The sequence below is a fragment of the Lonchura striata genome, chromosome 2, assembly GCF_050655825.1.
Source record: "Lonchura striata isolate lonStrDom1 chromosome 2, ASM5065582v1, whole genome shotgun sequence".
NCBI lineage: Eukaryota > Metazoa > Chordata > Aves > Passeriformes > Estrildidae > Lonchura > Lonchura striata.
In genome coordinates, this window is record NC_140704.1 from 6,115,739 (window position 1) to 6,141,733 (window position 25,995).

Genomic DNA, 25,995 nt, shown 5'->3' on the forward strand with positions numbered 1-25,995 from the left:
TATCCCAGCTTGCTCAGAGCCCCACCCAGCCTGGCCTTGGACGCTCCCAGGACATCTCCCACAGCTTCTCTGGGCTACTTGTGCCAGTGCCTCAGCACCCTCACAGGAAGGAAGAAGGAATGGTAAATTGTTTCCCTTGCCTGAAAGAAGCCGAGTGCCCCAACGATCTCTCCCACCTCTTGTCAAAAGATGAAGTCATGATACTGCAATTCCCAAAGCACACCACCTGTAGGCTTCTACATCCTCCTCAAAAGATTTTTACACAAAACCCATTCAAAGGCCACTGTCTTCAACAATGATAGATCTAATACTTAGCAGGGGGAAAAAAATCCCTGAAAGGCTCCTTCTCTCTTTAGGACAGCTCTTTTGGATATCTTTCATTCAGCATAAATACATTACATTCAGGATGGCACTGAGTGCATACAGTGAGCCAAATATTTAGTATTTTTCATTAATAAGAGGTCTGATGTTGATTATGACTATTTAAGCCAATACCTGCAAGGCCAAACTCCATGCTGATTATATTTCGAATTACAATTTGCAATATTCTTGGCCATCATGCTGTATTTAATTTTTTTTATGTTTAAGCTAAGGTATTTCTGAGTCATGCAGCACCCACCTAACAACCCAACACACACTTGTGGAGATGTTGCCTCTACAAAGCAAATTTTGCTCTGTTGGGAGCACTCTGAGCTCCATAAATAATGTCACATGAAGTTCAGACACCAGGAGCTGCCATGAGGCTCAGTAACTACAATCTCACTCTAGTAGCAAACACAGCTTATATTATTGCTTACTGATTATCAACAAATACTGATAATTAGCTGATAATTAACTAATAATTACTGCTTACAGATAATTAGCAGACATGCACTGTTACTGCATGGCAGACATGTATCTCTTTGAAATGTGCTCCTCGTTTGGTGCCCAGAACAAGCCAGAGATGAGAGACAATCAGGCTGGATTAACTATTTGATGAGCATTCCTCTTTAGTGGAAAGGAGAAAGAAAAAGCATTTCGTGGTGGCAGTGAGTGCCACAGGAAGCCTTCACACAAGCAGGCAAGCAATTTTATTTTGATGAGGGAGAAATTTTGATCTTTTTGGTGAGCCACTCAAGTTGTTACCAAAGAAAATAAAGCACTGCTCTCTTTGGCCACAAGCATCCTCTGAAAGACCCACATGAGATGGATGGCAGCACTGGGCAGAAAGATACTGGCCAGAAAGATACTGGCCACTTTAGCAATGATCCCCACAAATATTAACCCTATATAAATAAATAAGGTCTTGACTTCACAGAGACTGATCATTGGAAATTGAGACAAAATTGCTCATTCTACAAACCTCTGTTTAAAGAAAATACATGGGTAAGAGAAGAATTTAAAAAAGATTAATGGACGTTGTCACAACCTTCTCTAATGACAAACAAGGCTGTCAGGGCAGGTCTCTGGCCCAGATCACTCACAGCATAGCCTAGGCTTGGGCTAGGAAAACAAATGCTCACCTGTCATGGCACTGCAGTGCTTTCATTCGAGTCCTTATAAGTGCCACTGATTCAGGCACCGGGAGATATTCCGAGTGGTTTTATCATCAGAGCCAAGTGCACTGCCCTCCTCCCTCTCCTTCCAGTGTGCTGCACAATCATCCCTCTTTCTGTAACTCCCTCCGTGTCTCTCCCCTGCCAAGGGGATGAAACGTGTTAAAAGGTCACACCCCTCTTACCTTTCAAAACCCAGGAGCAGTAGGGACAGGTCCAGTCCTTCACAACTGGAACTGGAGCTGGGGCAATGCCAGAAGCCCATTAAATCAGCAAACATTCCCTTGAGCTCACTGCACTGGCTCAGCAGGCAGAGGGTGAGCAGGCATCTACTTTCACAGCCTGTTTCCAGTTTCGGGGAAAAAAAATTCACGTGTCCCAGGATATTACATTAAATTCAAATGGCACGAGGGCTTCTGCTATTTTGCTGAGTGCCTCAGAGGGGAGAGATTAAGCAAGGACAATGAATGTCTGAAGTGACAAGGAAAAAAGTCCATGATTTCCCAGAGGAAAAAATAAATTATGATACTCTCCCAGGTTTTCCATCTTGCTGTTGACTATGCTAGCACAGTCTTCATATAAAAATCATAGAAAATAGCACTGGAAGGGATTTTGATCACTTCTCTTCCAAATATAGGGTCAGCTGCATTCTCTTTTTGTAGACAATTTGATAAGTTACATAGTCCTTAATATCAAGATCAAAATGAGTGCCATGGCATTGTAGCAATAACATCAAATTGAGGATTGACTTTATTTCCCCGGAGATATCTGCAGGTTGTCTTCAGATCTAGGCAAGCAGCGCTGCATCCATGTCTGGTAAGAGCCACAGTGATTAGGACTAGACTACTTTTGTTTATTTTAGGTGTAAAATGAAATTCTAGCATTTTAAAATACAGACAAAGAGAGGTCCAAGTTCATATAAGCACATCTACTGAACAGGTACATGAACAGGTTGGCACCTTTTGGGTTGTAACATAAGTGGAAACCCCTCACTCAAGAACTGGTTCCACCAGACCTGCAGACGTCTCAAGACAGTAGCCTGGAGGTCATATCCCCATCTTTACCCTCTGCTGTGTCCAACAGAGAGTTATTTGGGCACAGAGGGGAGCAGAGATGGTGCCAGAAGTGCCTTGAATAGATGTGACTTTATTCTGAGAGCACTGTAATAGGGACACCATCAGATGCATCTTATATACATCTCTAATTGTGTTTAATGGAAACTGCTAAATTCCCCTACAGAGAGATAAGGATCTCCCTGGACCCAGAGCAGAATTTTTACTATTCCACTTACAAAAGATTCTTTAAAAAAAAAAAGCCTGTTTTTATTCACCACTATTTTGCCTGAATGGATTGTATTGAGGGCTTGTGCTGTGTACAAGTACAAATGGCCTTGCTTAAACAGAGCAATACTCATTAAATAATAATGCATCAGTGAGAGTCTCATTTTGTGACATGTCTAGCTGGGTTAAGCATACTCCTGCATACATAATTGTTCTCCTTCATTCTGAAAACTTCAGTTATTGAGTTTTATTTGCCTAGGAGTAAAAATATGCATCAGAACCTGTAGCACATCCCCTTCCACTCATGCCTTGGAATTTGTCCCACCTAGGCTGCAGTATGTCTGCAGACAAAGATGTTTGTGATCCCAAAGAGTTTGTCTCCCAAGTGGGACTGGTCTCCTTCCCAAAGATGTTCATAGTCATCTTGTGCTTTGAAGCAAAATTGGAAACTTGCATTTGGCCTTTGCCACAAACAGCTACTCTATTTCTTATTTCTCTAGCTGAAAAGAAATAATAATGCACCTATCTCCTTCAGAGCTCTCTCTTGTCTTCAGTTTACCATAAGCAGTAAGTCTTTCCAGAAAGAGACTCTTTGCAGGCTGGCTAAAAACTGAGGGACTCTAAAATCCACCATGGCCTACAGGTGTGAGCTTCATATGGTTGCAAAATGCAGCCTTTTTCTAAGTGGTAAAAACAGTGTCTTCTGGCTCCATCATTACATGAAATATAAAGCAAGATCTACTAAAAAAAAAATTGGCAACTTGCTATGAAAATCTCTAGGTTCCTTCCAAGCTGGTCTAGTTTAATCATAGCCAGACTTCATATGCAGATAAATTCATCAAGTACTTTTCAAACAACAGCAACAAGAAGGAAAAGAACACGGCTCATTTTACATTGCTTGATTTTGTTTATAGTCTATGACAGAACTGATCATTTTATAGACATAAATATGATTTCATTGATATTTCTTAGTCCTGGGCTATTCTTCTGTGCCTGGAGGGGTTATCAGTTACAGGTCTCAGTTTCAGGTCAGATACCTGGAGACCAGCATGCTCATATTTTGGTGGTCTTTGAGAGCTAATGCATACTGCTGATCAGCTAATTCACTCCAGGGTGGAATTTACCTTATCCATTCAGAGAAATTGAATTTCTAATATCAGCAAGCAGCCTGGACTTCTCTCCTGGGTGTCTATGCACCTCCTGAGGACAGGAAGCCTAAAGCCATGTCTAAGCTGGAGGTTTGGTGGTTGTAGCTGCCTCAGTTTTGACTGAAGAGGGACCTGATCCTCTCACCTGTGTGATGTCTGGCAGCTCAGACACAGACAGGAAGCTCAGACATGGATGTAAAACCTAAAAGGCTTCTCTAGGACAGGCTTCCCAACTGCAGTACAAGCAGGATGAGAGATCCATTCATCCCAGGGGGATCTGTAGAGCCAAGAGCTGCCACTGATGGAGGGAAAGAGAACACCAATCTTGGGAATCCAGATTACTGTGGCCACATTTTGGGAGTCCTTTGATGCAGGCAAAAGTGGTGGAAGAACAGGTTGGCCTACTGAGCAACTGAAGTTAAGGTTTTCCTATCTTGCTGCACCTCCTGGGACTTGCTCCAGCTGGAAGCCAGAAGCACAGACCTCTTCCAAAGGGTGGAAAACAGCAGTGGAAAAGCCCTGCATTGTCCCCTTCAGAGTTTTACTCCAAAGGATGGCTTCACTGAGCAGCTGTCACTCACCCTCAGATACAGCCACTATAGCAGGATTCATCTTTAGAGGGCTAATTTTTGGAAGTGCTGAGCACCACTATCTCCCATATGGAATGTGGCTGCTCAGCACCTACAGGAGAGAAGTTCTTAGATGCCAACACAAAAAGCACCAGCTAAAAATTCCCCAGTAACAGCATCAAACAGTACTCCCCTGGGCCTGCCTTGATGTCTCTTACCATTACAGTTCAGACCTTTGCTCCAGCATTTATTTGATGCAAAGAGCCTGTTACCCCAATTTTCCTCCCTTATTGACATTATAACTTCATTAAATTTTATATTAGGTATTCTGAAATATTTACCAGCAGGATTAGATATTATTGTATTTTTTAACTAAATAACATTGAAGACACAGACAGAAAGGGTCCACCTAGAGCCACGGCACCCAATTGGAGTGCTGGGGGACTGGGATGTACCCTGCTCTGTTTCTGCCCTCCTGGATGTCCCCAGGGCATGATATTTAGCCTTCCCTGGACTGATTCATCACTTTAATAATGGAAAGGAAAGGGATGGGGGCATTTTCCCCTGGGTCCTGGTGTCCAGTGGTGATCTGCTTCGTCTCCCCACCACCACTGCCATCACAGTGCTAAGACAGAGAAGCAGAAACAAGTGTTAGAGAAAATTCAGTTTAGCCGATAATATTTTACAATAATACAATAACAGCCACTCATAAAACAGTCCCTGCCCCATAAAATTTACAATGTAAAGCAGACATATAAATGGAAGAAAAAGGGAATAGTATAATGATGGAAACACATGGGGCAGGGAAGCTGTTGACTAAAGCTATCCAGCCATGCATGGTCAGAGGCAAGAAGTGATCCCAGCCTGGGAATTCACCATCCTTGCCCAGCACCCTGCAGAAAACCTCTCCAGCATCCATTTTCCAGTGATGCCTCAGGTTTTAACTTTTATATTTTCAGATTCTGTGCTGCTTTAGTGTGTAAGTCTATGTTTCATATTAGGGAATAGTGAGCTCTCTTCACAAAGTAGGGAGACAAAACAATTCCTTCTCTAGCTGGGGACCCAAGCACAGCCAATCCAGATCTCAGGCCCAAGAGTATAAACGGTGGACTGAAGAGAGAAAACAAGAAGGATGGGACTTCATGGGCTAAAGCTCTAATTGGACAATTAGATCCAATATGCAAAATCACAAAAACTTATAAAAGTGTGAGACCCCGTGACCAGTTGTCTACTTTTTGTGGCCATTTTGGGTTGTGTTAGCCAAGGTGGATCTATTGAGGCGTCTTAGTAAATGCACACTTTATTCTTTAGGTCCATCTAGCCTCTGTTCTAGCCAGCCTTCTCGAGGCATCACCAGGAGCAGTTATCTCTCTGTTGACTGAGGTGCTGCCATATCCAATACAAGCTTCATGCAGCAGACAGCCACAATCAGATAGAAAGGACCTACTTTCACCAGAAGATCCAAGGTCCATATCCAGGGCAATTTCAGTCAGCTGAATTTAGACAATGGCCACACTTATCTGAAATGCTGCAATACTGGCAGCTAATGCACACTAAGTTAATCACTGGCATATTTGTAGACTGCCAAGTATATAATAGCGCGATAATGAATTTGTATGGCTGGGCCTATAAAAACTTTGCTTTTTATACTCAGGCATTTTAATTGACACAGAAATACATTTTAAAAGAGAAAGCAGGCTTGATGAGGTCAGCTTAAATTCCTTGGTATAATTACCAAGTCCATTGAACACAAATCTGCAATCATTTAGGTTAAGTTAATAACTTATGCCTTTAGTTTATAAGCACGGCATTACATCTCAGACAGCTCAGATCTTGGCTCTGCTAAAAGTGGCCTGGCCTTTAATAAATTCCTCCCCACGTTTTTCATGTTATAGTTCTTTTACAATCATGGTTTTCAAATGGCAGTGCAGGTACAGTGTGTTTAAATCACCATAAATTAGAATTTCTTTTTTCTGCCTATAGCACCTTTATTGCAAGTTGTCGATTTTTCCTTCAGCCATAAAGGTTATTACAGGCACAGGTCGGAAATGAAAAATCCACCATGTGCTGTCTGCAGATGTCCCATGACAGACCCTTCCTGAAGCAGAATCACTTTCAGAGTTTTCCAGGGTGATTCTATACAAATAAGTATCTTTTTATCAGCTTGGTTGCATTTTACATTTACCACCTTTACATTTACCACCTCCTGTGTTGGGTTTGCATGGCAAGGTTTTGGTTGCAGGAATGGCTACAGTGGTGGCTTCTGTGAGAAGCTGCCAGAAATTTCCCCTATTTCCAATGGAGTCATAAAAGGAGGGGAAAAGATGTTCATCACTCATAGCCCAAGCTAGCACTAAGTACAAGGTCAGACATTTACCAGGAGGTTGGTTACCAACATATGATTGGTAAATACCTCTGCTGCTGCTGCTGCCTTTAAGTTAAACTGGAGTGGCACAAGTAGTCCAAAATGACCAAACAATGATGACTATGAATAACAGAAGTTTTTTGAAAGCCTGTAAGAAGAGAAAAGGCTCTGCTTCATCTAAGCAGCCTAGAGAGAGGCAGTGGGAAGTCATTTTAGGAAAGTTTGCCTAACCAAAGCACTTATTGTACCAGTGACTTCAGGTTTGTGCTTTCATCAAACAGGACAAACTGATGATGGGCTGAGGACAGGAGAGAGGCAGGGAAAGTGTCTCCACAGCCATGCCAGGATGTGAGAACTGCTAGAATCTACTTGGATGCTGGGAGACAGCTGCTTGCATGCACCTCATCTCCCTGCCCCCTGTGCCCTTCTTCCCAGCCTCTCTCTTCTTGTGCAAGTTCATCTTTCCCAAGGATGTCAGCAGATCCCTGTGCATGGTATTAAGATAAGAAGCAAATAATGCTGGGAGGAATTTGCTGAGCCAGCTGGTCTTTTGCACCCTGTAGGATGCACAGACCAAAGAGGCGTCTGCCACACATGTCACACAGATGAAGCCAACTTTGCATTCAACAACTGCACCAAACAAAAGATAAAAGCAGTTTCAGCATAATAGATCATTCAAAGGGGCTCCAAATCCACCCTCCCTCCCCTCCCTTTGTACCTTCTCTCCAGGTTGCTTAGCAAAAGCTGATTTTTATTTCCAATTAAAAGATTTCAGATCAGCTTTTATTTATTATTTATTATTATTATTATTTTTGTTGTGTGGCCACTTTGAACCACACTGCTTTTTTCTAGTTCTTTAATCTAATCAAAAAACTGCAGCACACACAATTCCTTCCTGTGAAATGTTCCTGTGTTTTGTTCAGTGTTTTGCATAGCTACACTCATGTTTCTGGCACATTTTAAAGTGGCTCCAGATTCATGCCTGAATTGCCACTAGTCCCACAAGCAGAAATGACAGGGGCAGAAGAAGCAAAAAACTCCCCACTAGCAGTGTTCTTGGAATCCATTTTTGTCAGGGATATAGTGGTATCACAGAGAACTGTCATGTTTAATATGCCCAGGCTGACTTTAAGGCAGAGACTTGAAATGTGAGGAAACACAAGTACAATAATTGCAGCATCTTGTGGCAGAGCTCAAGATGCTGCCATTCTCCTGACTGCCAGCCAAGAGGAATTTCCCTGGAGCATGTACAGCAAAACCCTCTTCTCATGGGGCCAGGCAAAGTGGCATTTCATTTCCAAGCAGTAACAAAGAAAACCTGTTTACTTCTGTGCAACGTGAGCATTCAAATTCCAGCTCAGGGTTTGTGCTGTTTACATTGGGGATGAAATGAGCTCCAAACACTGGAACACTTGTGGAATCCTATGGAGATGCTGTTTCCAGAGAGGGGCATTTTTCAGAAGATACTGAAGGCAGAGCAACACCCAAGTGCTGTGAAGTGACTCGTATTTGGTTCTCCAACCTAATCAGAGCATTTGAAATTCCAGTGGTGCTCTGACACAGGCTGTGTGTGCAATCAAAGAGCTTACTGTGCTTCGGGAGCTCCTCATTTCAGACTCGAGAAAAGAGGCTGCAAAAATTGGTTAACTCAGCCCCACAGCCATGCAGGTGGATGAAGTTACCCGAAAAAGCCAAGTTTTGAATGATTTGGAGAGCAAAGGACTCTGTGGCTGCTGCAGGCAGTACAGAAACAGCAAAGGCAAGGTGATCCCTACCCCCAGAGCATCCTTTGTGTGACCAATAAAAAGCAAAATCTTGTTCAGCTTCCATTCCTGCAGGGAGATGAGGAAAAGCCTTCTGCATCACCTGCCCTGGTGTGGACTGTGCCACTGCTTTTTGCTGCTGTTTGGGGGGGAATGGCTTTGCTCTGTTGGGAATGTGTGAGCTGCAGGGCCGTGCACTTTTGGGGTACAGGTCTCAGAGGCCACAGCCACCTACATCCCATTTTGGAAGAGGAGCTTAGGTAGCTGGGTTCAGGTTGCAGTGACAATTACACATTAAATCATTTAGATGCGTTTTCAGAAATACTTTAGGTGCCAAATTTCGTGTTGGAATTGCTCCCAAAACTCCACACCACCTGGATTTAGGGATCAGATAGTGGGTAAGGCAGCCACATCACAGGTGACATGTGAGCTCCTGCTTGTATTTTCATCCCACAGCAAACACAAAGCAATTTGGATGGGCTGAACTTCTTGGGAAAAGAGAGTCTGGCACCACCACGATCTGAGCAGAAACTGGCCACAACTGCCAAGAGGGAAATGGAACCCTCCAGAACTGACAAGTGAAATACAGTATTTTTTCACAGCTGGAGATATTTTTTGAGAGGAAAAAAAAGTCAACATTATCAACATTTTCTATTTCCATACTTTACTTCCACAATCCCTTCGTGATCAGGAGAGAGTGGGCTGAATGAGTTGCAGCAGATTATGCTGCTGTTATTTTGGGACCCATCAGAAATACTGTAATTTTCCTGAAAAACCCTGTTATCAAAAAGTTGTTGCCTAGTTTGGCCTTCTCAGAGATTTCTGTAGGTGAGATAACATTTCAGTAAACACACTAATTTTTTGCTACATAACTAAGCTGTACTTTTCTAGCACAGTTAAAATACAGTTCATGATACAAAGGAGGGTTTCCCTCTGCCTCTTGAAATCCCTGCTCCATATTTTAAAGAGCCCTCCCAATCCCAGTCAATTTGCTTCTTTAGAAAAAGATTTCCAGAGCTTCATTTACATCAAACTGTAAGGTACAAAGGTAAATCTCATGCCAAGACTACATTTAAGTTTTTGACTTTTGAATTTGTGGGGTTTTAAGGTTATTAAAGTTCAAAGTGGAGTTTTATTACAGTTCCCATTATGAGCAAACATTGTGTAAAATCTTCCAAGATGTCCAAAATCCAGATACTAACACTTCTTTTTTAATGGCCAGGAGAGCATTACAATGATCCTTTCATTTGGCTTCTTTCATAACCCAGGCCAGATGAACACCTTTGAATCCAACACCTCAAAGCAACATCCACTTACAAAATTGTTCTTTTGTTCTGACACATATGGAGAAGCACAGTTCTCCACCAGCTGCCTGAAAACCTGCTAAGGTGGTAGGTAGGGAGCAGAAACAGGATGGGACAACCAATCCCTTGGCAAACTGTCAATGATCCAGCCACCAATTTAAACTCAGCATCATCAGGGCCTATGAAACTGCAATAGTTTAAATTCCTTAAGGAAGGTGTCCTGGGCTCAGCTTTTTATTGTTCATTTTACAATTCTGTTTATAACTTTATATGAGAAAATCAAATGGAAAACTCAAAAGACAGGAGATACCAGTGACTTCCATGGTGGTTTTCAAGGTGAGGATGTTAGAAAAGGGGAGGTGCAAATACAACTTCTTCCCTACTTAGCTATTTTCTGTAGATAGGCTTAGGCACTTAATATTTTTTTAGTGGAGGACAATGGGTGATATTTCCCAATGAATTATATTGTGATGACTCAAAGTGTTGCTGCCTCAAGTCTGAGCCTCCCTCCAAGACTGATGATGTTCCTTCAGCTGCTTTGGTTTACGTTTCAGCACAAACCCACTTTTCCTAGATGAGAGAGATACTCAAGCATGATGACATCCAAAATTGCAGTTACAAGGTCTTGTCAGGGATCAGCTGTCAGTGCTTCACATTTCACAACTTCACTTTTCTGCACCTAAACACTGTTGTCTCCATTTTATGAGGAGTAGAACAGATGACCACAGTGCACAGCTTCTACAGTGACCATCCCCTAGCTCCATTCATCATCTCATGACTGCAAGTGTAGAAGAAAACCAGCCCAAAACTGATGCTGTGGATATGGGTACCAAGGTGTTTAGCTCTCTTGGAAATCCATGGGAGAATAGATTATGAGCTACATGGGGCAAAGAATCCAGTCTAGCACAGTTATTCACATAAGGTAGCGTCCAAGCCAATTAATTTAAACAGCAGTGATTTAATAAGAATCCCATAAAATACCTTGGTTGCATCTGCATTAAACTGAGAAAGTTTTCTCAGATCTTCCTCAATACATCTTACACCTCAATCCTCTGTTATCTTAGTTACATCTCAGAGTAGGAAATTTTCAACAACTTAATGAGCTAGGGCTTGATCCCTGGTATAATGAAGGCTTGCAGATATATTCCCTGATCTGTGATAAGCCATGTACCAGAAAGAGGCATATCAATTTCCCATCTTATAGGAATTATTCTTTACTTGCTTCATGGCGGCTGGGGCTGTGAAGCAAATTCTACAAGGAACACAATGAAACCCTGTATTCTGCATGTCTTTAACACATGAAAACAGCCATTTAATTAAGAATGAGAAACAATATCATACTGCACAGAAGGAAAAAAAAAAAAAAACAAAATATAATTTTAGGAGCTGAAAGCCTACTTTTCTTCTTTTAGGATACAATCTTTTTACAAAGCTGAGGAATTTAGAAAATTCACAGATGCTTTTGGTGTGTTGCACATCAGAAGTTTCAAATATTTTTCTGTGAGACTCCATTCACACCCAGAACAAGAAATGGGTCATGTTTGTTCTACACAAGAGACATTTTAAGGAAATTTGGCTGCTTTGGATATTTTGAAGTTACTAGAAACAGCTCAAAACCAAAACAGCAGGAAACATATCCAGAGGATATTTTGACAACATTTAGAGTTTGGAGTTGTTTGGGTTTTTTTTTAATAGTTGGCCAGGAATATCAGATTACAGCACCATAAATCAGAATCCAACACCCAAAAGTCAGTGCTGCTTCAACAGCAGCCAGACTTAGCCAAGGACTCATGGCTGCTCCATTTCTGTCCACCATTTCCAAGGACTAACAGCCTGTGAATGGCACCAGTCAAAAACGTGGCCACAATAAAAGAGGGTGAAGCATGGTGACATTTTCTCAGCTAGTCAGTGTAAGCAAACAAACAAAAATACAAAGGGAGGAAAACAGCCTTGGCACAGATGGGCTCTTTTGCATGTTGCTCTCCACACATAGAGCAATTTAATCTTGAGTCAGCACGAGTTAGCAAAGGAATGACAGGTTGTTACAATTACAAGCTGCTTTGGAAGTATTACTATCAGTGCTGCCACTATTTATGTTTAGTATTGTTATTGATGCTATTAATACTGCTTGTACAAGCGTTTAATGTTACTGTACTGGTGTAAATAACATCTGGATTAACAGTTGAGAGAACAACACGATGCAAACCAGATTGATGGCTGAAGACAGGGCATTTATTGGGTCACATTTCTGGGCTGTGCTCCTGCGGATGTTGTGTGTTCATACTGTGAGAGTCAACGGGAGGCTCTTCTAAATAAGCACCCCAGGATCTGGGTTGTGGAAGAGGACAGGATGATGTCACTTTTATTTTTTTTCTGCCTCTTCAAGGACAGATTTGTTACCAGATCACAGTGGCAGAATTAACCACAGGAATTCTAAGCTCTTCTAAATTAGCCACGAGGACACATTATCCAAGAATTCCAACCAGACCTCACTTCACATCTTGTTTGTATTATTTGTGGTCTCTGGCTTAACACCACAAATCACCCTTTGCCCCAAACTTCTTTAATCACAATTATAGCAAGGGCTCAGCAGAGACCTGAGTCTCACAGTGCTGAGAACAGAGGTAAAGATGATACATGCTCCACAAATTGTGTATAGTCTTAATAGATGATACAAAAAAGGAGACTGCAATCTAACTTCCCTATATAGCAAACCCCCAAGAGACTTGGATAAACTGTAACAGGATTTCTACTACAATAAACTTTTTGCGAGTCACTGCCTCAGATGGGTGAAGGACCATCCCATTTGCATTAGGTGCCATCATGGCACACAATTAGAAGCCCCCTCCAAATCTCTGGGTCTCTCCCCACAGCTGTCTCCCAGGCCAGCCAGCTACAGCCTGATCCAACTCCATGGGACGTGACAGCATGAGCAGAAATGCAATCTGGTCCTCTCTGGGTGGCCTGGAGCTGTGCTGGGACACTGGCCACAGAGGATGGGCTTCAGCTGCTTCAGCACAGGCACCTAATCCCATTGGAGGTGCTGCTGTCTGGCCTCCTGCTCCTACCCCAGGTCTCCCCAAAATCCTGCAATGTAGTTACATTTGGGCATTTGAATTTCACTCTGAGGGAAGAATCCAGCACTGAAGGTTTAAGGATCACTGCATTCTCCATCAAGGTGCCTGGAGGCACACTGACAGGAGCAGATGAGCATTTTGGATGTGAACCCTCTTACAGCCCTTGTTTACCATGCTTACATTGGCATCATGGCATAGACACAAAGCACTGGAAGGGGATTCCTTCTCAACTAAAGGGCCCTGGAAGGTGCTCTTTGGGAGCACATCTAGTAAAGTCCTATCATTAATGGATATTTAGGGGCCACCTTGGAGTAAAATTCAAAACCACAGTGAGGATTATTTGCCCTTTTTATCAAATGCTTTCTTGTGCAGCTCTGCTCCTCTGGAACTGCACTACATCCACAGTTTATGCTGCCTGTAGCAGCTGCTGAAGTCACAGGTAAGGGAAAGTAAAGAAACCAGACTGATCTGAGCTATTGCCAAGTGAGCACATTGCTAGCCCAGGGTCAAAAGGCTGCCCTGCTCCCCAGTCTGCTGACAGGATATAAATAATCTAATACATATCTCCTGGCCCAGGCTGGATTCCCAATGAGGATGCCACTATCCCAGTTTATTTAGGGTTTTTTCAAGGTCAGATGTCCTCAGGACATCACATTCCTTGTTTACACTCAACATCCCACCAGGGCTGCACAGCCCTGCCTGGAGCCACCAAAGTCCCCCTCCTCCCAAAAAAAAATCCCACAGGAGCTGAACTGACTCATCAAAACCTTCTTTAAAGGTAAAGCTCTCCTTCCTGTCTAGGAATTGCAGACTTTAGGGAAAAGCCTTTCCACATGCCGAATCTTGAATTAATGTGCTTTATATTAATATGTAGATGAGGTTCATCCCAGACCCGTCAGTGACCAGGTGTGACAGAAGTTCACTGGGTTGAGCCATGGTGAGATTTTGGCTATTGGGTTCCCTTGGTGCCTGTGAAGGACTAGTGGAGATAGAAATAGCCTCATTTAGTCAATATTTAAATTATAATTTTTAAATAAATTAGGAAAATTAAAAAAAAAAACCTGTATGTTACATACTGAATGCATTAAAAAATGAGGTAAAATACAGCTGCTGTATCCAGGTAGCTCTTCAAGCAGATTTCCTCCAATAGCAGAGAGAAGAAAATGGCCTTTTGCTGCTGAGATTGTAGTAAACAAGGGCTTGTAAAAGTGCATTAAAGCTGCTTTGTTCCTTTGGTTTAAAAATGGGAAGTGCAGCCCCAGGTAACTGCTCTCAGTCACAGGAAGCCTGTGGGAAGTGCAGCCTTCCAGCTAGTGAAGCCAGCTATTTGGAGTTGAAATGCAGTACCTGAAACCCAGGGCCATCTCTCACGTCTCTTCTGATCACTTCAAGTTCCACTAAGTGTCCCCTCCTTTATTTATGGAGCATTTATCCTGGCCATATTTCCAGGGAATGGAAAACTCCCCTGGAGAGGCTTTTTTAAGCACTCACATTAAAAGTTAAGCATCTTAACTTCATACAGCGGCGTTGTCCCCATGATCAGATCATACATGCTAAACCCTTTTATACTCTGTTGTACATTGATTATACTCACTTCAGTGGAAAAAAGGTAAAAAACATAATTTCCAGCTGCAGTTGCCCAACTTTTATGATATTTTATATCTATCATTGAAGTACTCAGAATGACCCATTCAATTTTACATTACAGGCATTACAATAGCTGTAATCATCACCAGGTTGTGTGATCACCTCCTAAGAATTAGCCATTAGAGAGGGAAACTTGCTTCTCAAAATGTGAAGCCTGCAGGCAACGCAGGAAGCAACCTTCCCTATTTGAAAAGGGCCAATTTTTAACTTCCCTGGTTTTTAAACCTGTAGCATCAATAGCAGATTTTACTGACATCAGGGGATAGCACATTCTCAGTCTGAAAGGCAATGGGAGATGAAGTGTATGGTTTTGAATAGACACAAAGCAGGCATTGAAGCATCCCAGGGAAATATCCAGTCTAAGGTATGATCTCCCATTGCAGCTGCTTTGGAGAAAAGGAATCAGTCTGAGATACCCAAGCAATGCTAGCTCAGCCTGCACGACCAGGGCAATACCAGCACCCCTAAATCCCTCTGCATGGGCACCTCTCCTCATGCAGAAGCAGCCTCAGCAAGCTTCTTTAAGACCAGGCATCTCACTTGGATTTAAAGGTGACCTTCCTGGTTCTCTGTGGTTTCACCATATTTCTTCTTATTTGAGCTGCTCATTCTATGAAAGGTTCATAGAATGTTTAGATGAGACTGATTGCCAACAAATTACACTGCAGAGCATCTGGCATTGGCATCAACTGGAGGAATGGGCTCATGCCAGCCCAGACCTATTACCTGGCATCCACATGAGCCTCTTAACCTTTACATGAAGCAGCCACTGCCCACGGGATAAAGTTGTATGTCAGGCTTCTGTGAAAAGTGATGCCTGTGCTCCAGAGCAGGGAGTGCAAAGAAAGAAATTACATTTCATCTTGATAGTGCAGAGACAGGAGCTTTGGAAGGAACTTGGGAAGGTTTGTTTGCTCAGACCACTGAGGTAAGAGGAAGGCATTAGCCACTGAATGTAATAGGGAAGGACTCAGAGAAGAGGAACAAGTAATAGTCAATAGTCAATAGTCAAATAGTCAATAGTCAATAGTCAAGTGGTTTTCCTGTGAAAGAAAGACTTTTTAAAAATATGATAATCTTTTTGCAACAGTCTAGTTCTTGGCAGTAGTTGTGTTTTATGGCACCCAGAATGTGCCATAGAAGGTACAATTGGTTTGCCCATTCTAAGAAAAAACATGAATCCCTCTAATACACATAAGACATGTGCCATTTGTGAAACTTGCTCATAGATTAATTTTACTCATTTTTTTATCTATTAGTCCCTGAGGAAATGAGTTTATCTTGAAATTCCTACATCTATGGCAGCAGAATACTCTGGAGATCTGAGCAGAATGGGTCAAGTTTACTTTCTGGAAAATGAGTAGTTCATGTTCCAGGTGATGCACATATGGCTATTCAAACAACTACATCAACAGATACCAATTGTTTTAACTTCTTCATCTGTTTTATTCTTAAAAAAAAAAAAACAAAAAAAAACAACAAAAAAAAAAAACACCCATGGGCAAGGACAATGAAGGAAGTGAGAAGGCTATTCCAAATCCTCTATTCCACTGATGTCTAGAAACAAAGATCTTCTGACACAGCATATTTCAATGTCCTTTGTTTAACCTCCCCCCTTGAAAGATCTGAACACAGAGCCTTTGTTTTCTGGTGCTTTGTAGGCTAACCTACAGGTTATGCTTTGATAAATGTCCAATGAGCTAAGGAAACATCAAGGCTTTTCCTCAAGATGTGTAGTTGCTGTTTTGTCTGACATCTTCTATTCTTGTTAGGCATTATCATAAGTATTTAGGAGGCCCTTGTGCCTCTGAAGCTCCTGTTTGCTGCTGGCATCATGTGCTAAAGTACCCAGTAGTGGTATTTTATCCATTTTAGCCACTTAGGACTTTTCCAGGTCATGTTTAAAATTCACGCTTTTGGCTCTGTCTCAGGAGGACAGGCAGCAAGTTTCATCTTTACAAAACAATCACATCCCTGGGGCCTGACAGACACTTAAAAGCTAAAACAGAAACCCAATAGGTGTCACATTGTGGTGCTCTGGAAGCAGGAGCCTGGTAGCAAATTACTTTTCTGGCATAACATGAATTCACTCATGGCAAAGTTCCTAGTACAGCCATGGCCAGGCATTTGATTCCTGATATACATCAAAATGCATACATTCCTTCAGTCTCCAGTTCAGAAACACCAGGTTAATGAATTCATCAGCAGTTACAGACCCCACACTCCAAAGTCAGGACAGGATACTACTGAGGCTGCCTCCTAGGGAGGGTGTGATCTAGTGTAAATTTGAATAGGAAAGCCCTTAATGCCATCAGTAGTGACATACAAAAGACTCTGGAATAGAAATTGGAGGGATAAACCTGTATGACAGTACAGGAAAAGAGAAGTGCCTGCTGTAAGGGCTTCCTCTATGCATTGTGCTTTGTTTCAGACCTTCACTGGTCTGAGATAGTGGATGCATTTCTATCCCAGATTATGAAGTGCCCTAAGTGCTTTTCCTCTCAAGAGCCTTCCCCTGAGTATCCTTTCCTTTCTGAAGTTAGGCTTACTACCATGTGAGGTCACCTGAGTTTGGAGTTTTTCAATGCAGTTTCAGGTGAAACTCAGGACAACATAGTCCCCCTCAATACCCAAGTGGTGTGGACAAAGACTTCTCTAAACAGCTCTATCTACCTCCTTTCTCCGTGGTTAAAGACATATAATGCCCTACCTGTGCAGAAATCAGAAGACAGTGTCCACACCTCTCAAGAGAGAGACAACAGAATTCAAATAGTGCGGTGGTGTGTTTTTCTTTCATTTGATATTTGTTTAATATCTGTTTCCCCCCCCCAACCCCCCTTTCCCTGCCCCTTTCCCTAGAACCTTCCCTGTCATTCATTCTAGCCCCCTCCTCAGCTTCCAGATGTTAGTTCTGCCCTAAACTCCTCCCCTGCTATTCCCTCATTGGTTACTGTTCCTACACCCGTCCTCCTGAGTTCTGTATAAAACCTTTGCCCCCCCGCCCGCCGGGGTCTTGGGGCTCATGGAATAAAACCATCTCGTTCCCCCCCCCAAGTCCCGTGTCGCCTTCGTCTGTCCCCGCGCGCCACGAACTGAAACTGCAGAGCTTGCGGGGGAAAGCGGCCGCCCGTTCTCTTCCCTCACCGCCCAGCCTGGCACGGCTCGGAGTGCAGCGGCGAGGAGCGCATGCCGCGCCACAACATATGGTAGCGAGAGGATGGTTCCCTCCTTCGTCTTGTAAAAAAAACGGGCAAATTTGTGGGGGCGCCCGCCTCACAGAAGAAGAAGGAAGGAAGAGGAACATCTACGGCCGTAAAAGCTCTGCCTGATGCTATGAGGAGCTGAGCGCTGAGCGAAAAAGATTGAGGCTCCGGGACCTCTTTGTTCTCGCCATCTTCCCGCCCGGGAGCAGCCGCGCTGCACGGGCAGCCGGGCTGCAGAGCTTTTTGGCGGGCAGACTTACCCGAAGACACAGAGGGCGGTTTTGGCAGCGGCTCGGGGGAGCCTGAAGAGGGGCTGACCGAGAAGAGGTTCATTCCTCGGTCAGCATCTGCAGTGAGACCACCGGAGGCTGATAGTGGCCGAAACCAAGGCTTCGGGGACGAGTCTTGGTTTAACGGGAACACCCAGGCTTCCGGAAGGGCCAAACCGAAAGAGAAGGAACATCCCCAGTTTTCAGCGCGACTTTTCCATCGAGTCGAGGAGAAGATTCAAGCCATCTCCGTCCGAGCCTGCAAGGTAAGGTAGGCTACACGGGGTGGGGGTCGCCCCGACGGGCGGCTGGGTCTGCCACCTTTTTTTTTCTCGCGTTTTAACCCCCGTCTGCGCCCAGACTGGGGCTGTAGCCGTGCATGTCCCTGGCAAGCGGGTGGGTTTTCTTTTTCTGGGGGAAGCTAGCACTGAGTGCTATCCTTCGCCTAGTCTTCTGTGGAGACCTAGATTAGATCGCTTTTTCTTCTCCTCGAAAAAGTTGTCTTCTCTATCCTCCCCTCCCCATTCTGGGCTGGACGGAGGGGGTAGAAAAGACACCAGTAAGGATCAGCTAAGAGGGTGACACGTTAGCTATAGGAGCGTTGTTAAAAGGGGCCCTTTACACCCACGCATTGCGCCGACATCCAGCTGCGTCGGGCGGCCCCCCCCCCTCCTATAAATTTCCCCTTTTTGCTTCTGTGAAGCTCCCTATATCCCCATCCCCTCGGACTTTCCTAAAACCCTTTCCTATCCTCCCTTGGGGATTGCTGTGGCCGAGCCGCCCCAAGTGCCCTGCTGGACACTGCTCAGGCCAAGTGCAGTGTGCCCGGCACCCCTCTCAAGATGGCGCTGGCCACGCCGCTCGGGACCCATTTCCCGCCTTGACCCTTCTTTTCCGCCCCTGGCTTCCCGCCAGTCCCATTTCTCTCCCAATAGCCCTGCACCGTCCCTGCACGAGGCTAGTCCCTATTGTGGGGAGGCGGGGTTGGATATTCCCCAATCCTTCTTCGGGCTCGTCCTCCGGGGGGAGGGTCGGGAGGGATCTTCTCCCGAGGAAATGGAGCCGAAACCCGGGACTGGGGATCCGTCATTTTGTCTTCCCCCTGAAATGGCGGCGCCCCGGTCCACCCCTTACCGATACCCCCTGTTAATCATGGCAATCACTAATTAAGTGATTGTCTGATTCCCCTATCCTATTCCTTAATGTACCCTACCCAATATTCCTTTTTATTTAACTACAAATTCCTCTTTTTGCTTTTGATTATTTTTGAATAATCTGTTTGTTGAGTTATATTTTATAGAAAAAAAGATCATCCCAGTTAATTAATACTTAAGATATTATGCCCACCTCGCAAACAAACATTCAAATTGAACAAACCACATCGCTGTCCGCTGACTCTGCTTTAAGACAAGCGCCGCTATCCGCTGACTCTGCTTTAAGAATTTGAGAAGCTAAACATCGCAAGCGCCGCGACGAAGCAAATTCTAAATCAGATGAAGTCACAAATCCTGCTGTACTTTGTACCCTTAATTTGGACTTTCATTTAGGACAATTTTATATATTCCAGATGAAGTTTTTATATGTTTCATATGTTGTAATCACAATTAGTTTATCATTTTTTAATGTCTTTCAATTTATGTTTTTTTAATAATATGTAATGTTACAATTTGATTTTATATTAAGTTGTTTTGTTGTAATTATAATTAATTCAGTCTTTTCTGATATTTTTTAACTTAAAGGCTGTGTTTAACCATTATTGCTACAGGAATCACTCAGCTACTATATCGCTTCAGGCTTGCTGCATTGCTGCGAAATTTAAAAATTTATTAGTTATATTTAGTTGATCTTTTATTATATTTAATTCCAATAATTCCATTTAATTATTTTATTCAAATTAAATAGTTGTAATTTTAATCATTCTAATTAAATTTTTTAGTTTAATTTCTGTCAATTATTTCATTCTATTTCAATTATTTACATTATTTACATTATTTTAGATTGTTACTCAGAGCAGCAAAACAGCAAGTTTTGTGCAGTCTTGTGTCTAATTTAGGCTGTTACTACTCTTCCTGCCCTATAAATGCAATAATGTGTCTTTCATGTCCTTTAAGTAATTTACAATGTTATCATATGATTTTATATTATTTGCATGTTTTATTAATTTGCTTAAACCACAAAATTCTCCTTCTTTTTGTAAAGAAAAAGAGGGAGATGCGGTGGTGTGTTTTTCTTTCATTTGATATTTGTTTAATATCTGTTTCCCCCCCCCCAACCCCCCTTTCCCTGCCCCTTTCCCTAGAACCTTCCCTGTCATTCATTCTAGCCCCCTCCTCAGCTTCCAGATGTTAGTTCTGCCCTAAACTCCTCCCCTGCTATTCCCTCATTGGTTACTGTTCCTACACCCGTCCTCCTGAGTTCTGTATAAAACCTTTGCCCCCCCGCCCGCCGGGGTCTTGGGGCTCATGGAATAAAACCATCTCGTTCCCCCCCCCAAGTCCCGTGTCGCCTTCGTCTGTCCCCGCGCGCCACGAACTGAAACTGCAGAGCTTGCGGGGGAAAGCGGCCGCCCGTTCTCTTCCCTCACCGCCCAGCACGGCTCGGAGTGCAGCGGCGAGGAGCGCATGCCGCGCCACAACACAAATAGGAATAGAGAGACAAATTACCTGCATGCTTCCAAGATGATGCATGATCCATTCTACAGAAGAATTTGCATTCCTTGCTGAATATTTGATGAGTGAAACCTGTTCTCAGTTGCCTGTGAGAATCTACAATTTAAATTTCCCATCCTGTCCTTTAGTTCCCATCAAAGCTGGTCATCTCAGGTACCCCAGGTTACTTGGATAGCTGCCATTCAGACTTCCCATGCTTCCCATAGCTAATTTTGGTCAATATTTCAAAATAATAAGGCCTACCAAAGCTGCAGAGAAAGTTACAGGTCCAGAGACATGGTTTTATATTGAGCATGAGCCCATTAAGGGCTGTATTGGTACCAAAAGCAACATCACCCACAGTCCCCATGTCTCCTTGCCCAGCCATCCTCTTCCTCTGCTTCACCAACTGCTTTACAAACATGAGGTTCACCCCTGTGTTCTCAGCCAGGTCATGAACTGGGGCTTGCCTTCACCTGGCAGTGCAATTACAGCTGTCAGAGCAAAGGAGGAGGCAAAAGCACATGGCCCAGGATGGTGAGAGGGGCAGATGCCTTTCCAGCTGATGGAACAGTCTTCAAGCTGCTCAGGGAGCAGTACCTGTAAAGGTGCTGCATTCTGACAGGGCTGTTCTCTCACATGAGATGTGAAAACAGAAGCCCTGACCTCTTGTGGTCATTAAACACCACAAAAACAGTAAATTGCAATTTTCTTAATTCCTTAATCTCCTGTCTGAGCATTTTGTACCATACATGGTCAAAACTCCAGCAGCTGGATTTACACCAGACAAATCTTACTGGGATGGCACCAACCACAATTATTAGCACTTTCTCCAGCCCTCTAGAAATCTTGTCTCATAGGTAGTTCTGCCCAAGAGTAGAACCAAACTTCCCTCTGCAAGTATTAGAGAGCTGCCTGGGCTACAACATCATTTACAATTTCAATTGTTTTACAGACAGATAGCAAACCACATAAGTAATTCATGGCACGTTTGGGAAAAGTTAAAGATGAACTTACATTTAAAAGATTCATACCTGCTTCAGATGCCTGGGGCTGGAACCAAATAAAATACAGTCTCCTGGCTTATTGTACGTGGTGAATGATGAATGGTTGTTTCAATGGTAAGGAACTCATTGGGACAGAAAGCAAACCAGCAGTGCCAGAGTGTGAGGTTAATACATATCAAGAGGCTGCTGCATTCCCTGAGGTCAGAAAAATGCTTAAACTGGAAGATTGCTCCACCTGGGCAGGTGCAGATAGCAGGTAGAATGCAAAGGGAAGCCTACAAGCACCTGTACCACTCCAAAAATACCTAAAAATTTCCTGATGGTTAAATGCACCACATTCTTTCCCCTTGCTATATGCTGATTCCCTTGGTGCAAGAAGTGAACAGCCAAAATAGCAGAGAGCATCATTAGGAGCATCTTGCTGCACCTCCTGCAGCCAGAGCAGCCTCCTCAGGGCAAGCTCCCATCACAGGCTATTGCTGAGATAATTATTATTGGTGACAGAGTGAGAAACCACACTGTGTCCCTCCAGAGAGGTGGAATAAGCTGTAATGGCAGAGTGAACACGTGCTGCATGCACAGGAGCCCTCTGTGCCTTTGCAGCACACACTCTGCCTCCCTCCTCACCCCATGGCACCAGAGGGGCTGGAATCCCAGAGAGCCAAAATGGGAATTAGCCAAGGCTCCTGTCAGCATGTACCCACCCAGTTTCAGCCACTCTTCAGCCATTTAGGAGCCAAAATGGGAATTAGCCAAGGCTCCTGTCAGCATGTACCCACCCAGTTTCAGCCACTCTTCAGCCATTTAGGTTGATGCTTGTGCAGAGCCACAAAGGGGCCTGAGCCAGGATGAGGCCTTGTTCTCCAGGAGCAGCAGAGAAATCTTAAAACCACAAAACATAGTAACGCTTATTTTACTTCTGCAAACACTGCAAAGAGCCTTGATGACAGTACATTTCATTACCAAGCTATTAGATAACATAAACACATTTTGGAAGCATCTAATTTTGCATGTTACTCATTAAAAGTCTTTCTTTCCACATGGTTTTTCCTCCTAAAGAACATAGAGTGCATTTACGAATAAATCGCATTTCAGCTGTTTTCCCTGAGAATAACAAAAGCTGCAGTTGTGTTGTGATGCTCCCCTCACCAAGCAGGGTGGAAGGAGCAGGATGGAGCCTTCATCCCCCGAGCTGCTCCTCTCTGCCCAAATACCCTCTGCCTCTGCACCACCCAGCCTCAGGCAGGGCACAGAAATCCACACATTTCTGCCTCTCCCAAGCACTTGTGTTCCCTTGTTGGCTGTTTTCAAGCACTCACAAAGCCCTTTCTCTTCACAAACAATAAAGAGAAAAGGCATGAGAAAGAAAGAGCCTCCAGACCCCCCAGATCTGGGGCAGTGGCCTTGCCTGTGTTAACACTCAATTCCCACCCAGATTTATTTTTGTGCTGTAATTCTTGAGGAGACCCATTGTTTCAGATATGGGGACACTGAGGCACAGAGTTGGGAAAGTGTGGAGCAATGGTCATTTAGGTGGGACTGCACTGAGTTCTTCCACTCACACAGCTACATTGTTGGAGCTAAATGAGCTTTAAGGTCCCTTCCAACCCAAACCATTCAAAGATTTTCTGCTGGCAAAGCTGCAATGGAAGTGCAGGTGATTTTATTAAGGATTTTCCCATGGCAAACACGTCAGTGTTGTTACAAGCCCACATGAAGGTGACCCCTGTCAGTGGAGTAACAGAAATCTTCACAGGGAAATAACCACAGATCCTCCCAAAAATCTTCAGAAAAAAAACCAAACAAACAAACAAAAAAAACCCAAAAAACCACCAACAACCTCTCCTGTGTCTGTTTGGGTTTTTTTTCCCCTGATTTCTCATAATGTTTGACCAACACAAATCCCCTATTAATATCCCAAAGATCTCTTGCAGAGTAGGGTCCATTGCAGGTTTGTATTAAGCATTTTTTGATGTTTACAAAACCCAAAGAATTTTATGCACTTGTGAAGGCCACGTGGCACAGCTCACAAGACCCCTAATTGATGCCAATTACTTTTCCCATTGAGCTACCTTGACTCTGTCCTTACTGTGGAATGAAACAGGAGATGTCATAGGGAACAACCTCATTGGCATGGACCAAGCCCATGTCACCAAGCCTGGTACAATGCTGGATGACAGGAGGCTGTGGGCACCCCTGGACCTCATTTTGAACCCCATGCTCAAAGGAAAGACATGTGTGTTACAGCTTGAATCCATGCTCTAACACAGACTGAGGTGCTGAAGAGCTTTTCCCACTGTTGTAGGAGGAGGTAAATGTACACAGGCACCCAAGGAAGAGCAGGATGCACGTGTGTGGGTGCGTGTGTGCACAAGCACATGCAAAAAGACAAAAGCAACACAAATCTCACACTGAAAATTAAAGTCAAGTAATTTTCTGGAGGCATTTCTGCCCTGTCCTCTGCTGTGGGAGGAGAAGTGGGGCTGGTGCTCCAGACAACCAGTGTGCACAGCATGGGAGATGTGGTCCTGTCAGAATCTGTGGCAGTGATGATTACGAGATTGTAGAAAGTCTCTGTCTTTCTGCCCCTCTGCCAAAGCAGAAGCCATAACTGGTCTGTGCTGATTTCAGGGTTGTTTATTCTGTTTATCTCTAACATGTTCTGCTGCCCTGCCCAGCTCTGTCCTGCAGGGCAGCATGTGGGGCTCTGCCCTCAGTGGGATGTGACAAACATTAAATACCAGAAACTCCCTGGGCTGGATTTACAATAACGTGCCAATATCTGTCACCTACGTTGGACAGTGTGTCCCCAGCCTGAACCAAAGAAAAATGCCAACACCACAGTGAAACATGGAGGGCATGAAGAAGGAGAAAAAGGACAAGGCACACCCAATTTCTTCCATCTTGTCCCCTTTGGACCCCTAATCTAGAATCCTAAATTTTTACTTGTGCACCTGTGCCACACTTAATTATTACTTATATCAAACAGAGCTGGTAATTCATCCTGTAAGATTGAAAACTCTTTTGCATGGACAGAGATCACAGACAGTGTCTCTGGGGGCTCTGTCCAGGGGGGTTCCTGACTCCTGCCAGGGTCCCAGGCCTTCCAGGGCAGCCAGAGGGAAGCCCTGGATTCCCACGTGCTCCCACACACCAAACCACCCAACCATTCTCTGCAACGTTCTCCCCCTGGCAGAAGGGCAAGGCTCCAGCATTCCAGCTTCTGCTCTGCAATGCTGGGCTCTCACCAGGATCTCTCTTTCCCAAACATATGATGCACTAATGATGCCACCCAGGAATGACAAGTGGCTTAAGAGCTGGCTCTACCCTCTGGACACCTGGCATGCTAAACCATGTAGCAAGTGGCGTGTGCTGGCTTGGGAAAAAGCCATCCCCACTTTGGAAGCCACCGGGCCCAACTGCTAATGCAGTGCCTTCATCTCCCCTACTGTCAATAGCATAAGAAAAGAAAGGAAAAAATCCAGGAGGAACAAATGACTTGACCACTGAAGATGTACATTACTGTTTCAAGCTTCAGATGATGAACCATGATAGGACAGCATAAAATAATGGTGAATTAAATCAGGGAAAACTCATGTAATATTTTTTTATGGTAGAATAGTCATATCCACCTCCAAATCAGATCAGATTTTATTTTCTGACACTTAAAGGTCAAAACTTGCCATAATGTGTAGGAAAATGTGTTGTTTCTCCCAGGTAGCAAGTGTTAGGACAGCAGAAAAATGGCTCCAAGTTGCACCAGGGGAGGTTTATTTTGGGTATTAGAAAAAGTTTCTTCACAGTGGAATGAACTACCCAGAAAAGTGGTGGAATCACTGTCTCTGAAGATATTTAAAAACCATGTAGATGTGGTGTTTAGGCACAGTTTAGTGGTTGACCTGGTAGTGCTGGGTCAGGAATTGGACTAGATAATCTTAGAGGCTTTTTCCAACTTTAATGGTTTTGTGAGTCTTTAAAAGCTTGACACACAGCACCCAAAACTGGACTCTGGTGCTGAGGAGCTGCTGCAAGAGGAAAGTGCTGGGTCTGCCAGCCTGAGCACTGCCAGGGCAGAGGGACCCAGCTATGCCAGAGGCTGTCCCCAAGGAAGCTCTTCTTGGCTCCCACCAGGGCTGGAATTGTGTTCCCCCCTCACAAATGTCATTGCCCTTATTTTTAC